The sequence below is a fragment of the Mustela putorius genome, unplaced genomic scaffold (assembly GCF_011764305.1).
Source record: "Mustela putorius furo isolate JIRA1106 unplaced genomic scaffold, ASM1176430v1.1 tig00003899_pilon_pilon_pilon, whole genome shotgun sequence".
Lineage (NCBI taxonomy): Eukaryota > Metazoa > Chordata > Mammalia > Carnivora > Mustelidae > Mustela > Mustela putorius.
In genome coordinates this window covers 13,299,691-13,313,733 of record NW_025422048.1, presented here as the reverse complement: position 1 = coordinate 13,313,733, position 14,043 = coordinate 13,299,691, and the positions used below count along the sequence as shown (strand labels likewise).

At 42.8% G+C, this 14,043-nt stretch overlaps 1 protein-coding gene across 7 annotated transcripts in view; it reads right to left on the bottom strand.

Annotated features, from left to right (window-relative positions):
- The window catches only part of FGF13 (fibroblast growth factor 13), a 491,770-nt gene that overhangs the window by 26,667 nt on the left and 451,060 nt on the right, over positions 1–14,043 (bottom strand). The window lies entirely within an intron of this gene.

The following is a 14,043-nucleotide window of genomic DNA, read 5'->3' as shown; positions in this document are numbered from 1 at the left end:
CCTATCTGGTCTGAAGCTTTACTCAGGTTTCTAAACTACCTGTGCTCTGTAAGGAGCTCCAGCTTGGCCAAGACGAGCCCCTTCCTCACTCCTAAGAGCTAGATCCTGGACTAATGGAAAGAAAACAGAATCAGTTATCCAAGAGAACAGATGACCTGAAACATGCTTCTCCTAGAGTTCTCTATTGTTCAATATAGAATTCAGGGCAGAAGTTTTATGTTTTTTTTTTAATTTTCCTAATTATATTTTGCTTAGGTGGATATTAAAATGGTTGTGCATCTTCTGAGCCTCCTTAGGTAAGGGGGAAGAACTGGGAAGTGAACTAAGGCTGAAATGGCCTGTATTTAACAATCTGTACAAAGTCAAATCATCATTTCCATGTCCTAATTGCCTCTCATCAATTCTGAGCCTTGGTTATTTGCATACGGGTAGCTGAAAGTTGACTAACGAGTCTCAAGAAACGAAATCTACCAAGCTACTGATGCCTTTCATGAAAAGGTACACGTTAAATCCACCCCAGAACCCAGGATGGCCATTTCTCAACTGGGACCTCGTGTACAGACATCCATTAAAGTCCTGTGAGTGACAATGTGCTCCATGTGCACGCAGTGTCCAGTCCTGAATGAGCCATCCCTTATTTGTCAACGCTAAAGCATCCAGTATGTGAATGGACATACAGTCGTGGGTAACCTTAGCCACCGACATTCAGGTAGATAGGCAGGCACGAGTTCCATTTATTAGAGAACAAACTGACCGACTATCTGAAATTCAATTTTATATCAGAAATCAGAAGGCTGCTCTGTGTGCGTGTGTGTGTGTGTGTGTGTGTGTGTACACACACAAGGGAGGAGAGAGAAAGACGCACTCTGGTTTATATTTTCAGTGCTTTATACTTCACTCGGCATCACTCTAGCTGAAACTTTAGTTATTGCTAGTCATGTCCAGGAAGCACTCCAAAAAGTCCCACAGCATCATCTTCTGTGATTCACCTGTCTCTTTGGTATCCTTTGTCATTTGATCGGCTACTACTCTCATTTAGGACTCTGTTAGCTCCCCCCGTGGCCATGCTTACAAACAGGCAACTGTCACAAGAATGACTTCTGAAACGGTGCCATATATGAGGAGTAAAGGGAATGGCTACTCCAGTGGCCTGTTTTGGCTCCACGGGACAAACCTTCAGCTGGCAAATTCCCCAGGAAGCAACCACCATGAGAACAATCTGTTTGATTGATGCAGTGGAGGCTGAAAATTATGACGGCATGAAGCTTCCTATCCACATTGGGAGCAAACATTGACTAACATAATCTGTTCGGGATCATAATGGGAAAGCCCATCTTACTTTCTTGGGGGGGTCATAAAGTGCCAAATTATTCCAAAATTATGAGTCTGTTCTGAAATGTTATATTCAATACCTGCACAGGCTCTGAAAGACAGAGCATGCCTCCGTTTCAGTGAAATTACCTCATTTAAGATATTTTAGGAGAAAATACTCAGAAAAGCAAGCAATAAAGTTCAGCTGAGAAAAAGGCACTTGTTAGGAGAGAGATCAGTTGCTCATTAATCCTCAAGCACTAATCTGAGGCTGTGTGTGTGTTAGAGAAAAGGAAAATAAATTAATACAAAATTAAATTAAAGAAAAAACACTCCTTCCACAGATGTGGAAGGCTATAGAACACTTGGCAGTTAGAAAATGCCAAGAGGGTTTCCCACGTAGGGCCAAGAAAAATTATATTACCTCTGTTTAAAAGAAGCACTGGTGGAAAGACCAAGAAATGAGGAAAGAAACAAAGAAGGGATAAAACAGAAGCAAATATCCAACAATAGTCTGGTTCCGAGAAGTCAGGCAACAGGGAGTAACTAGTTCGGCTCTGAGAAGTCCAAAGAGTCCAAAGTATGAGAAAGAAGTCCCCTTCTCAACCTTTTCTACCCTCCTCACCACCGTTCCACTCACTTTTATCCCCATGCTGTTTTAAACTTGGCTGTGCATCAAGCTCAGCACTCAAGGACACGCTGAACGCGATGAGCTCCCTGGAAGTGAGGGAAGACAGCCAAGGTCTCTATAGGAGAGGGCTGCTCGGTGATCTGGGGTCCTCTCCTTTAGTTCCTTCACAGGCGTCTAGCCCTGGAGAGGATTCCTTAGCTCAGTTTCCAGAGATCATCTCAAGGCAAGATCCAGGCCTTACCTAAACCTCAAATGCCTTCATTCATAATGAATTTGAAGGGACAGAGTCAGGCCACCTGCCCTTCTTTGGTCAGGTGAGGCCTGGGAACCTGTCAAGTCAATTCCCCTTCCAACTTCATGTTGATTCTGGGGTATGGTTCAAGCTGAGATTCTTATGGTTCCAAATTATTTTTTTTAAGAGAGAGAGAGAGACAGGGAGTGGGGAGAGGCACAGGAGGAGGGAGAGAGAGAATCTTAAGCAGACTCCATGCTCGGCACAGAGCCTGTTGCAGGGCTTGATCCCACAACCCTGAGATGATGGCTTGAGCCTAAATCAGAAGTCGGATGCTTAACTGACTGAGCCACCCAGGTGCCCCATGTTCTTCATGACTATGTAATCAGACTGTTCCATCCCTGTGTACTGAACAGCCTTTGTACTTACTGCAATTGCTCCTGGTTGTTTTGAGGGGATGGCTGGTGAGCCACTACTCGTGCCTTTCAGGGAAAACTATTTTGAAAGATTTCATAAGCCCTTAGGATCCATGGATCTCCAAGGGGCCTTTCTGGCTGGGCCTTTGGAAATGAAACATTGGCACCTAACGAACTGTACCTAATGGCCCAAACGTTAATTCTGAGCAAAGGGATACTATTAAAAGCACTTCATTCCTATTTACAAAGAACATGCAGATTGCTTCGCAGAAGACAGTTTCAGCATCCTGTGCATACAGGCAATTTGGCGGAGATGTAATGGCTTCCTTCTTGAAAGAAGGGCCAGGTCTTTACCCTCACACAGAACAGGTGGCAAAAGTGCATGCCTGACCACTTTTGAAACATGCACCAGGATGAAATGGGGCATCAAAAGGTGCTACTTTTTAATTTAAAAGAATAGCAGGGGGATTTGGGTGGCATGGTTGGTTGACCGGCAACTCTTTTTTTTTTTTTTTGCACACTGTCAAGTACTTTTTTAAAATTTAAATTCAATGAGTTAACATATAATGTATTGTTTCAGGGACTAGCAACCCTTGATTTCGGCTCAGGTCATGATCTCGGAGTCGTGGGATCAGCTCCCGCATAGGGCTCCACACTCAGCATGGAGTTGGTCTTCCTCTGCCCCTCCCCCTGCTCTAAGATAAATAAAATCTTCAAAAATTATTAAAAAGACCAATATTCTGTGAAAAGAAAAAAAAAAGGGCAGGGGCAATAATGCCATCCACTAAATGCAGGCTCATACAGGACTGGGAGGGACATGGTCATCAGTTTCCCAGGAAATCGGGGAGGAGGGGCCCCACTCTGGGCATAGGCACATGTAGTCTCTCTCATTCTCTCTCTCTCTCTCTCTCTCACACACACACACATGCACACAGACACACATACAGACACACACACGTGCACCCACACCCGCCCCCACACACTTCTCACTCCTGCTCCACAAGGGCCCGGGAATGTAACTGAGAAGAATGCTAGATGATCTACAACAGCTTAAAGGCTGGCTATGGGACTAGCCAGTGTCTTTTTATTTGGCTCTGTAGCATCTCTCTAAGAAGTTTTGATAAGGAGTTTTTGCCCTGTGCTTTCGTGTCCTGGCATCTCTACTAGATTTCTTAACCTGACTGTCCACATTTTGAAATCGGGATGTTCAAACTCTGAATGACCACTGTCCCCTCCCGTCTCCCTAAGCTATTAGAGAAAAATAATGGATTTTCGTCTTCCTGAGAACCTGAGTTGCTAGGTAAGGTACCTCAGAAACAGCAGCAGTAAGAATTCTGCATCAAAGAGCTCTTTGTAGGTATAAGACACAGCATATTTGCATTTCGGAGAGGACGAATGTGTTTGTATTGTTAGAATGTACCCATGTTCCGTTTCCGGCAAATGAAGAAAATGGTGACAGAGCTCCATTCTTTTGAGTTATGAGCAAAAAATGTGTAAGAGAAACAGGTGACCAAGAGTTGTCAGTAAGAAGCACATCAGTAGGGCCACTGGGACGGGGGAAACGTACTAGAGAGAGGACTAGTTTGGAGCCAGAAGACCCGACTGCAGATGCCAGTTCTGCTACATACTCATTCAGCACGTGGCCTTTGGCAAGTTACTTCATCTCCCTGAACATCAGCTTCCTCATCTACAAAGACACAATGATAACCCTTGCCCTGTCGATCTCACAAGGTGGCCGCAAGGATCAAACAAAAAACAAATGTGAAAACATGATATGTTTTGCAGTGTTAGTTGCCCGTGTGTCAATTTCTATTGTTATGGAGGAGCAGGATACAGAACCATATCGAATCTGGAAGGAAGAGATCATGATTAACTCTTCAACTTCCTCACATTTTTCCAAGGATTCAAGTGCCCTGATCTAGACATGGCGGTCGCACACATTTCAAAGTTTCACAAAAACAAAACCAAAGAATCATAGAACAACTCATATCGACTATCACTTTTCAGCCATTAAAATGATGAGGAAGAGGAATATTTTTATGTATGAGGGAATATTCATGATAATGACAAAACATTTCAAACATGTGTGAATACATATATATACATGACCCCTCAATATATATGTTGCGATATATGTGTGTATACACACACATATATATACAGAATGAGAGAGAGAGAGACCTATATATGCAGTTGACCCTCAAACACAGGTTTGAACTGTGTGGGCCCACTTATATGTGGGCTTTTTAAAATAAATACAGTATTGTACATGTATTTTGTATTCCTTAAGATTTCCCTAGTAGCATTTTCTTTTCTCTAGCTTACTTTAAAAATATAGTATAAAATGCATGTAAACATACAGAATATGTGGTCATTGACTGTGTATGTGTCAGTAAGGCTTCTGCTCAACAGGAAATTATAAGTAGTTATGTTTCTGGAGAATCGAAAGTTATACCCAGATTTTTCAACTATGTGGGGGTTGTTGCCCCATACCCCCATGTTGTTCAAGGGTCAATGGGTATGTGTGTGTGTGTGTGTGTGTGTGTGTGTGTGGAGAGAGAGAGAGAGAGAGAGAGAGCGCGCACCACTACAAGGATCTATAATAGAATGTTAACACTGTTTCTGGGTGGGGGATTTTTTTATGCATACATTTTTGTATTTTCAATTTTTTCTACAAAGAACATACATTACATTGATAAACATAAAAGAAACATGTACAAAATCAGTGCTCCCTTAGAGATAGGAGGTGAAGGGCGGTAGGATTTCGTTAGAAAGTTAGAATTCTTGTTCGATCGAAGATTGGTAGAGAGTTACAAGGACATTTTGTGACTACTGAAGAGACCTATCAGCTTCTTCTTAGGAGCCGAGCAGCTGGATTTTCATGCAGCACTGGACCGGTGGGGTCGATCCCAGCGGAAATGGTGGTGGAAGCCTGTGCCCCCTGTATGGGAAACCCTGCCCTGCGCTCCCTTCAGTAAGCATACAGATAGAGTGCAGACCAGGGTCTCCCAACAGCAGCGGATTCAACGTTCCACTTCCGATTCTCTCTCTTCGGTTCTGACTCCATGTAAGAAATGGACGGCTCGGTGAGTCCCTTTTTCCTTTTGAATGATCCCATGGCCGCGATGAGGACTGGTTCGTGAAGGCGGACTGTGTCCTTGTGCATCAATTTCGGTTCCCTGTGAATAACTACACTTTTGGACTTTATGGAAATCCTATTAATTCAGTCTCAGAAAGAAAAAACAAACTAGGACAAGTGAATAGATAAACTCTTCATAGTTTTCCAAGAATTACAGGCTGCTACCTATTGGCCCGAAGTCAGCACGTCACTACCTGGACTGTAACAGCAGATAAGATCAACACTTATTAACTCTCTGTGCTTGACACGTAAAAAGCTGTGCGTGTGTCAACTCATTTAACCCTCTTCAGGACCCTCTGGGGTCTATTCTATTGTCCCCCTATTTATAAATGACAGATGGACTACCTCCTTTACACAAAATCGCACACCTTTTAAAGGAGTGGTTGAGATGGCTTCACGGCCATGTAGCCTCGCAGAGCCCTCTCTCTCAACCACTGCAAGCGTCTAAAGGGAAAATACTAAATACCTTGTATTAATGATCCAGGGGCTGCTTGAACCTAGGACACCCCAGAGTAAGAAGCAGGGTATTCTGTTCTACTCTGGGGACCTGGGGACAGAGGCAACGACCCACTGTTGGCTATTGTGAAGCACCATCAGTGCCGCAGCCAGCTGGGATGCACACGTCTGCCTGCCTCTCGAGAGGGAAGCTGCCGGCACACGGATGGTGGCTGGAGCCAGGAGAAGTTGTTTAATCAGCTAGGAAGAGAAGACAGCCACTGAGGCTGGAACCTGGGGGGCAGGGGAGACATCGACGTTAAGAAGAGGAGAAACAAGGGGAGGAGTCAAAAGAAAAAGAGCGTAAATCCAAAGAGAAGGGTTAGTTTCAATGAGGAGGAAGTGACAACACGGTCCTATGCTGCAGAAAGGAGAGAAGAGGTGAGGACGGAAGGAACCACGGATTTTATTTGGCAGCCACAGGTGGCCCCCGCAACAGGAGTTTAAGGATGGGGAGGAGGGCAGAGAGAGAATGGAAAGGGCTGAGGACTTAGGATGCAGGTAAGAAAAAAAAAAAAAAAAAAGCAAAGACAAATTGAGCGGGCCCCTGGCTATTAAGGGAAATAGGCAAACACAGGTTGAGGGAGAAAGAGAGTCTCAGGAGGGGCTCTTTATGATAGTCCTGAAACTATCCGTGTGCCAGTGGGAAAAAGCCAGTGGTCAAGGAGGTAGTGAAAGCATGGGGAAAAACATAATGGATGGATCTAGATCTAGTGGTTTGGGGAAAGGATATGATCAAGGGAAAGACGAGAGGACTCAAACCTGAAAAGGAAGAGGAGGCCATCTTTTGGGAGAAGGAGGTTGAACTGAATGACCTGTAAGAACTTTCGTTACTATTCTTTGATGAAGGATGAAAAAATCTTTTTTTAAACGGATTTTATTTATTTATTTATTTGAGAGAGAGAGAAAGCATGAGAGAGGTCAGTGGGAGAAGCGGACTCCCTGCTGAGCAGGGAGCCTGATCCCAGGACTCCAGGATCGTGACCTGAGCCGAAGGCAGACGCTTAACCAACTGAGCCACCCAGGCACCCCCAAGGATGAAAAAAATCTTAATAGCTACTGTAGTGAATTTTGGATAGTGAGGAAGGAAATGTGCTCCTCTGGACTGGGCTGGCTCGATCCAGCACAGAACAAGGTAAGGTTATAAGGATCTAGTCTACTTCAGACAACTACCAATAAACCCCTTCCCCAGACCCTAAACCTAGACTGTTTCTTTCCCGTCTTACCCATTTTCTTCTAGGAGCCAAGAATGAAGTGTGATACCTTTGCTTTAAAGTGACACGCAATCTCCATTTAAGTTGACAAGAATATATCGGAAATAAGTCACTTTAATAATGTGGATTGGGGTTCCCTCCCTCACTTCTGGCTCCAAGCAGGCCTTCCTATCTCCAGACTACCCCTCTTGCTACTCCTCAAAATACCTTTAAGACTTCTCCCGTGTGCATAACAAACAATTGCATTTCAGCACTTCTTCAAAGAGGTTTCCAGGTGCTAGATAGAAGCAGTGGAAGATCTTGTGTTTTTTCCTTTAGATCTAAATAGTCTGAATCTCAGTATTGCTCATGGGAACTGTTTCAAAGGCTAAAGCGTCAGAATCAGAAAGGAAAGAAATGTGTGGGTGGGAAGTTGCTACATGCAAACCTGTCATATTCTCCTTTCATTTTCAGACCTGAATATGCATGGATGCAGAAATTATAGCTTATTCCAAAGTTTTTATTGTCAGCATCAAACATAACACAAAATGTCAAGAAGATAAGATTGGTATATTTAAGAGAAAATGTTCAACAGAGTTGATCTTTAACTCAAATAGCTCTATTCGTTAATGAGCCCTTTCATTCCCTTTGAATACATATTAAGAGAGGGCTTTGGGACAAAGTACAGAGTAAAATCTCATTTATTCAAATTTCACTAGTTTGAGACTTACAGTAATTAAAGAAGAGCATGGGGAGAAACTTTTGTTTAACGATCCATTTATAGAGTGCACAAAATAACGACGCTGAAGAGGAAACTTGAAAAATACTTGTAATTCAAATTGACAACATGCATGCACCACAAGTTGTTTTCTAACAACAATAAAAAAGGAAACAATCTAAACATTCATCAAAAGAGGATTGGATAGGCAAATTCTGGTACATACATAATAGGATATTATCTACTTTTTAAAAAATGTCCATGTGTACTTCCTGACATAGATAAATGTGTATAAGATGTATGTGAAGTGATAAAAGTTACAGAACAGCATATAGAAAATTACCACATTTATGTACCATCGAGTACATATACGTGTCTATATATATAAAGAGGCACGTCAATGACAGACACAAGAATCTCTGGGTGCTGACTTTGGTGTAATGTTTCACTTCTTTGCACTTCCATGACACATAAAAATCAGAAGTAAAAAAGTATTTGTGAGCAAACTTTTTTGGAGTCCTCAAATAGCCTAAATTCACATGTAAATAACGGAGGCATTCACTGTACATCACTGCATTAAAACAGGTCATCTCAGGACCCTTACTAAATAAAAGAATTAGATAGTTTGGTTAATCTAGGGAATAGGTATGATTGCATGTCTTTAAAAATACTTTGTAAGACTGACCCACTTTGTAATTCTTTTTTAGTCATGAGTGGGTTGTGTGTGTGTGTGTGTGTGAATTGGAATGCAAGCCTCAAAGTTGTTCTTTGGTTGTGGCGTGCACGCACGCACACACACGTGTACTCACGCACACACACGCACCCACACCACCACCACCATCATCGTTCCCGTTATTTCTCATTATTAATCTGCATCAACATAAAGAATATTAAAAAGATATTAAAACTGATTACATAATTCTTAGTGGAAATAAACGTATACCAAAAATACTCACAGTGCTTTCTAGCAACAAATCTAAACAAGGGAGAAAAAAACAATGGTTGGACTATAGAGGTTCAGTATCAATTCCGCTGAATGACATCTCTGCATCATAGGGTGAAACACTCTTGGCAAGAAAAAACTTTGCTTTTTAAATTTATATTCAGCAATTTTAAAAAAGAAGCCAGCATTCCCATATCATGGAGCCAGATAGAATTATGAATCTTAAAATGACACTCAAAAGTTATCACTACATTTTCCTCATACAGCCCCTGGATGTTTACCTGCCACATTGATTTCAGTTTGCCTGTTACTCTTGCAAGATGTTGAAACAAGCTGAATCAATTTGAGAGCCTAAACAAATTAGCCAGTTCGTTGACTATTTCAACACACATGTAACTGAGCACACACTATAAGCCAGGCACTGTTCCAGGCACGGGGATAGAATACCAAACAAAATAGAGACCCTGCCCTCAAGGAGCTGACATTCTAGTAGAGCAAGCAAGACAATAAACATGTGCATATTCATTCATTCAACAGAAACAGTGAACATGAAATTCCCCCCCTGCAAGTAACTTACATTCTAGTACATCCATAACGATCCATACAAATAAAATGTACAAATCAACACTTTAGTCAACCAATATACATTCAACATAATTGTCATGACCCGACCTATTCATAAGTGCTACAGAAATCATGGATGACAGGAGACAGAGAATGAGGGGGGCTACATGCTATTTTAAGTTAGTCAGGGAAGCAAAAGAGACCTGAAGGTACTGAGAGCGAGCAATGGGGCTACCTGTGGAAGAGGCATCCAGAGAGAGGAAACGGCCAGTTATGAAGGCTCTAGAGCAGGGGAGGGCTGGTCGTGATGGGATGAAGGAAGAACTTGAAAGCCAACAGGACTTTGAGCATAGTGAGTGTGCGTGAGAAGCTAGGTAGCGTTAAGAGGGTGCAGTCAGACAGAAGGCTGGGGCACCATGTCACATGGCAGTTATTCTATGATCTGACTTACATGTGAAAAGAATGACTATATGGAGGACAGAGTGGGGAGGCACAGAACATAAGAGGGAAGACTAAGAGGCTATTGCCATAATCCAGGTATGAGACGGTGGACCTAAGAGGTAGAAACAAAGGGGATGAAAAGTGGTTTGGTTTTTAAATGCATATACTGTGAAGGAAAAGCCATTTGCTGCCGCACCTGGTGTGTAATGTTAGAGACAGAAAAGAAGCAGGGCAATTCCAAAGATGTTGACCTGAGCACTTGGAAGGCTGCTTCTGCCATTTGTTGAGATGGAGAAAACTGTAGGAAGAGCAAATCTGGGGAAGGGATATGAAGACTTCTATTTGGGACAATTTAACTGAAAGATGCTAATTAGGCATCCAAATGGAGAGGTCAAGGAAACAGTTGGAGAAAGGATTCTGGATTTTAGATAAGAGTGTCAGGGTGGATGGCGTCCTGGGATCGAGTCCCACATCGGGCTCCTTGCTCCGCAGGGAGCCTGCTTCTCCCTCTGCCTCTGCCTGCCATTCTGTCCGCCTGTGCTCGCTCTCTCTCCCTCTCTCTCTGATAAATAAATAAATTAAAAAAAAAAAAAAGAGTGTCAGGGTGGAGAATTTGGAGAGCCACCCATACACGGACAGTGTAGAAAGTCATGATAATGGCACATCAAGAGAGAGAATATAGATAAAGAACAGGTCTAAGATCTGAGCCCTGGGACCTACCCAAGGTAGGACCTATCCAAAGATGTTAGATCTAAGACTAAAGGTGAGGAAGATGAGAAAAGAACTGGCAAGGAGGCTCAAGGATGGGCCAGTAAGGTTGGGGGGCTGGGAGCCAAGAGAGTGTGGTGTCCTGGAAGCCAAGTGAAGCAAGTGTTTTCAGGAGGAAGGAGTGGTAATGACATCAAATCCTACTGTTAGGTCAAAAAAGAGGAAGATTGAGCACGGGTGACTCGATTTGGAAGTACAGAGGTATTTGGCGATTTTGTGAAGAGTAACTGGGTAGAATAATGGGGTTCGGGGTGGTAAAAGACTGGCCGGAAGAGGCTTAAGAGGGAATGTGAGGAGATGAGGTGAAGACAGGTCAGCTGTCTTCAGGTGAAGACACTTCTTTGAGGTCTTGAGGTGAAGACACTTCTTTGAGGGGTTTTGTTCTGATAGAAAACTAACAAATGGAATGGGAGTTGGTGAGGGATATAAAATAAAGGGAGATTTTTCTTATTTAAATGGGAAAAATAAGAGTATGGTTACGTGCTGATGGGGATTATACATGAGAGAGGGAAATCTGATATACACAGGATGGAGAGGGGACAATTTTCGGAGGGATGATCTCGAGTAAGAGATACTGGGTTGAATCCAGGGCAAAACTGTAAGGGCTGGCCCTATGTGGGAGCAAAGAGAAGGGATCCATAATGACAGGGAGAAAAAGCAGACTATGTGGGTACACATATCAGTGGGTAAGTAGATACGGAGGTGGAAGTACAAGGCAATTTTATTCTTTCTATTTTCTCTGTGACACAAGAATCTTAGCCAGAGGAGGGGGGTGAGACACTCAGGATTTCAGGAGAAAGAAGTTATGAAATAATCAACTAGGTTGGTATAAAAGTAATTCAACTAGAGAAATTCAAATAATACGAATACTGATAAGGAGAAGGAGGTAAAGAAAGAGGAGAGGGGGTAAGAGGAGGAGAAAGAAGCACTTAGTATATCCCAGGCACTGTTTTAGGGGCTTTAGGGATGAGATCATATTTAAATCTCTCAATTCTCGGACATAGTTTTCCATGATTATCCCCACATTATAGATGATAAAACAAAAGCCAGCAACTGATCTGTGTAGGAGGCTTACTGGGCAGCACTTACGGCCCCTCAGTGGTCATCAGTATAAAAAGCGAAAAGAGTCAGTAGAATCGCTTTCCTCCAGGAGCGCTAGTGGAGACGTTGAACTGATACAGATGTAAATTTAACTGGGGTTGGGGAGCTGCCAGTCACTTAAAATGGGGGGAGAGAAAGAAAGTTACATTAAATTGGTGGTGTATGAAAGGGCAATAATCATGACGGACTGTGTCACGTAAGCTAAGGAAGGAGATGAGTGAGGGGCAGCGGGTATTGAGAAATTGTGAAAAGGTTTTTGAGTAAACACACAGCTCTCCTGCTGGCAATAAGGCACTGTTAGGGCTGGGGACTGGAAGGAGGGAGGGGTAAAGGTAGAAATGGATAGTCAAGTGTGGGACGGTTGAAATGGAGATGGGGGGGTTAGAGGTGACTTTTAAGTTTTCCGTAAGAGTGATGGCTAAGGTAAGATGGACAAGATCACTACAGAAAAAGGTCAAGGAACTGAGACGTTAGAGTACTTGAGAATAATCTACATGAATGATGAGATCATCAAGATTTATACCAAGAGTAAGGTTGTAGGGTGTGGCCATGATCTAGGAGCTACAATTGTCAAAGGGCTGTGGGGCGGGGGGTGGGGGCGGTGTGTGGAGAATGGGTGGCTCAGTCGGTTAAGTGTCAGACTTCAGCTCAGGTCATGATCTCATGGGTCGTGAGACCACCAGAAGGGCTCCAGGCTTAGTGGGGAATCTGCTTAAGGTTCTCTGCCCCGCGCCTCCCCCCACGCCTGCCATTCACACGCATGCGCACATACTCTCTAATATAAACAAATGAAGGAATGAATCTTTAAAAAAGTTGTCCCCTTCAGAGGAGGTGGGAGCAGGGAGACCGAGTAGTGGTACGCAGCACGGTTATGATTCCGAAGAGCACCCGAGACTCTGGCCACTTTCCCAAGTAATCAGTTCATCATTCCCATCAATTTGCTACTTGCAAACTTCTGCTGCTCGGAGCTTGTTAATTCTATGAATACTCTTTCATGCCCTTTTTTTATTCCAGCGAAGCAAGCTAGGCTCTGTAGGATGTGAAAGCCTAGCTCAAGTGTGAAGAGCTCCAACAGAAATGTTGGTTAGATATACATACTTTTTTAAAAGTCCTCATCACCCAGCCCAAGAAATAGGATTTCCTGAATAAATGCCAAGGCAAAGGAGAAATGAAATCTAAATATTCCTTAAACTTTGAACTATTTGTGTGATTTTGCTACGAAAAGCCCAAGAAATCATAATGGTCATCTGCTCTGTTTTGAACTCTATGTAACAGTAATTCCGCAAAAGGAAAACTCTCATGACTTTTATGTCTATTTTAGCATTTATTTTACGCCCTTTTTTCATACTAAGTCAATTCTGATCATCTCCTACACATCTTAGTGACAATGTTGCATATTAAATCAACACTACAAACAAAGGGGAGTGGAAAATTGAGGGAAATTAGACACAATCTAAAGAGCCCACTGTTTGGCTTTTTTAAAAAAATCTTTTATAAAGGTAATATAATAAAACTAATTTTAGAAACTCTGATAAAGGCATAAAATTCTTAATATGATTCTCCCATGTGGTAACCATTTTGAGTGTTTTGAGGTATGTGCCTCCTGTATACAGAGTGAGAGCCGTGAGATGGGGCCTGAGGCCTCTGAGAGGCATTTCTGTTGTACCTGCTCGATCTCTGCATTTTATAGTAATTCAAGCTCTTGTTACATTATGGGGAACATACATGCTAGTTGCTAAGGCATCATTACTAATCACAAAAGCTTTTGTCATAGACAAGAAATGTTTGCTTTAAAGGAATAGAAACACCTTCCGTGTGTCATCAAATGGTTTGGTACAGATGTACGGGGGTGACCGAAGCCAAAAAAATGCCCCCTCTGGTGAACCTGCAGCTTCTAGGTCCCGACAAGGTCTACCAGTCCAGGAGCCTGAGGGAACAGGGTGAGCTGGAACTAGGTACAGGATAGGTTTGTGGGGCCACTGCGGGTTCAAAAGTATGTTTAAACACGGATGAGATTAACGCGCCCAGAAAACCCAGCTCAATGTCTAGTAATGGCTAATTTCAATGAATACATGTTTCCTTCCCCACTAT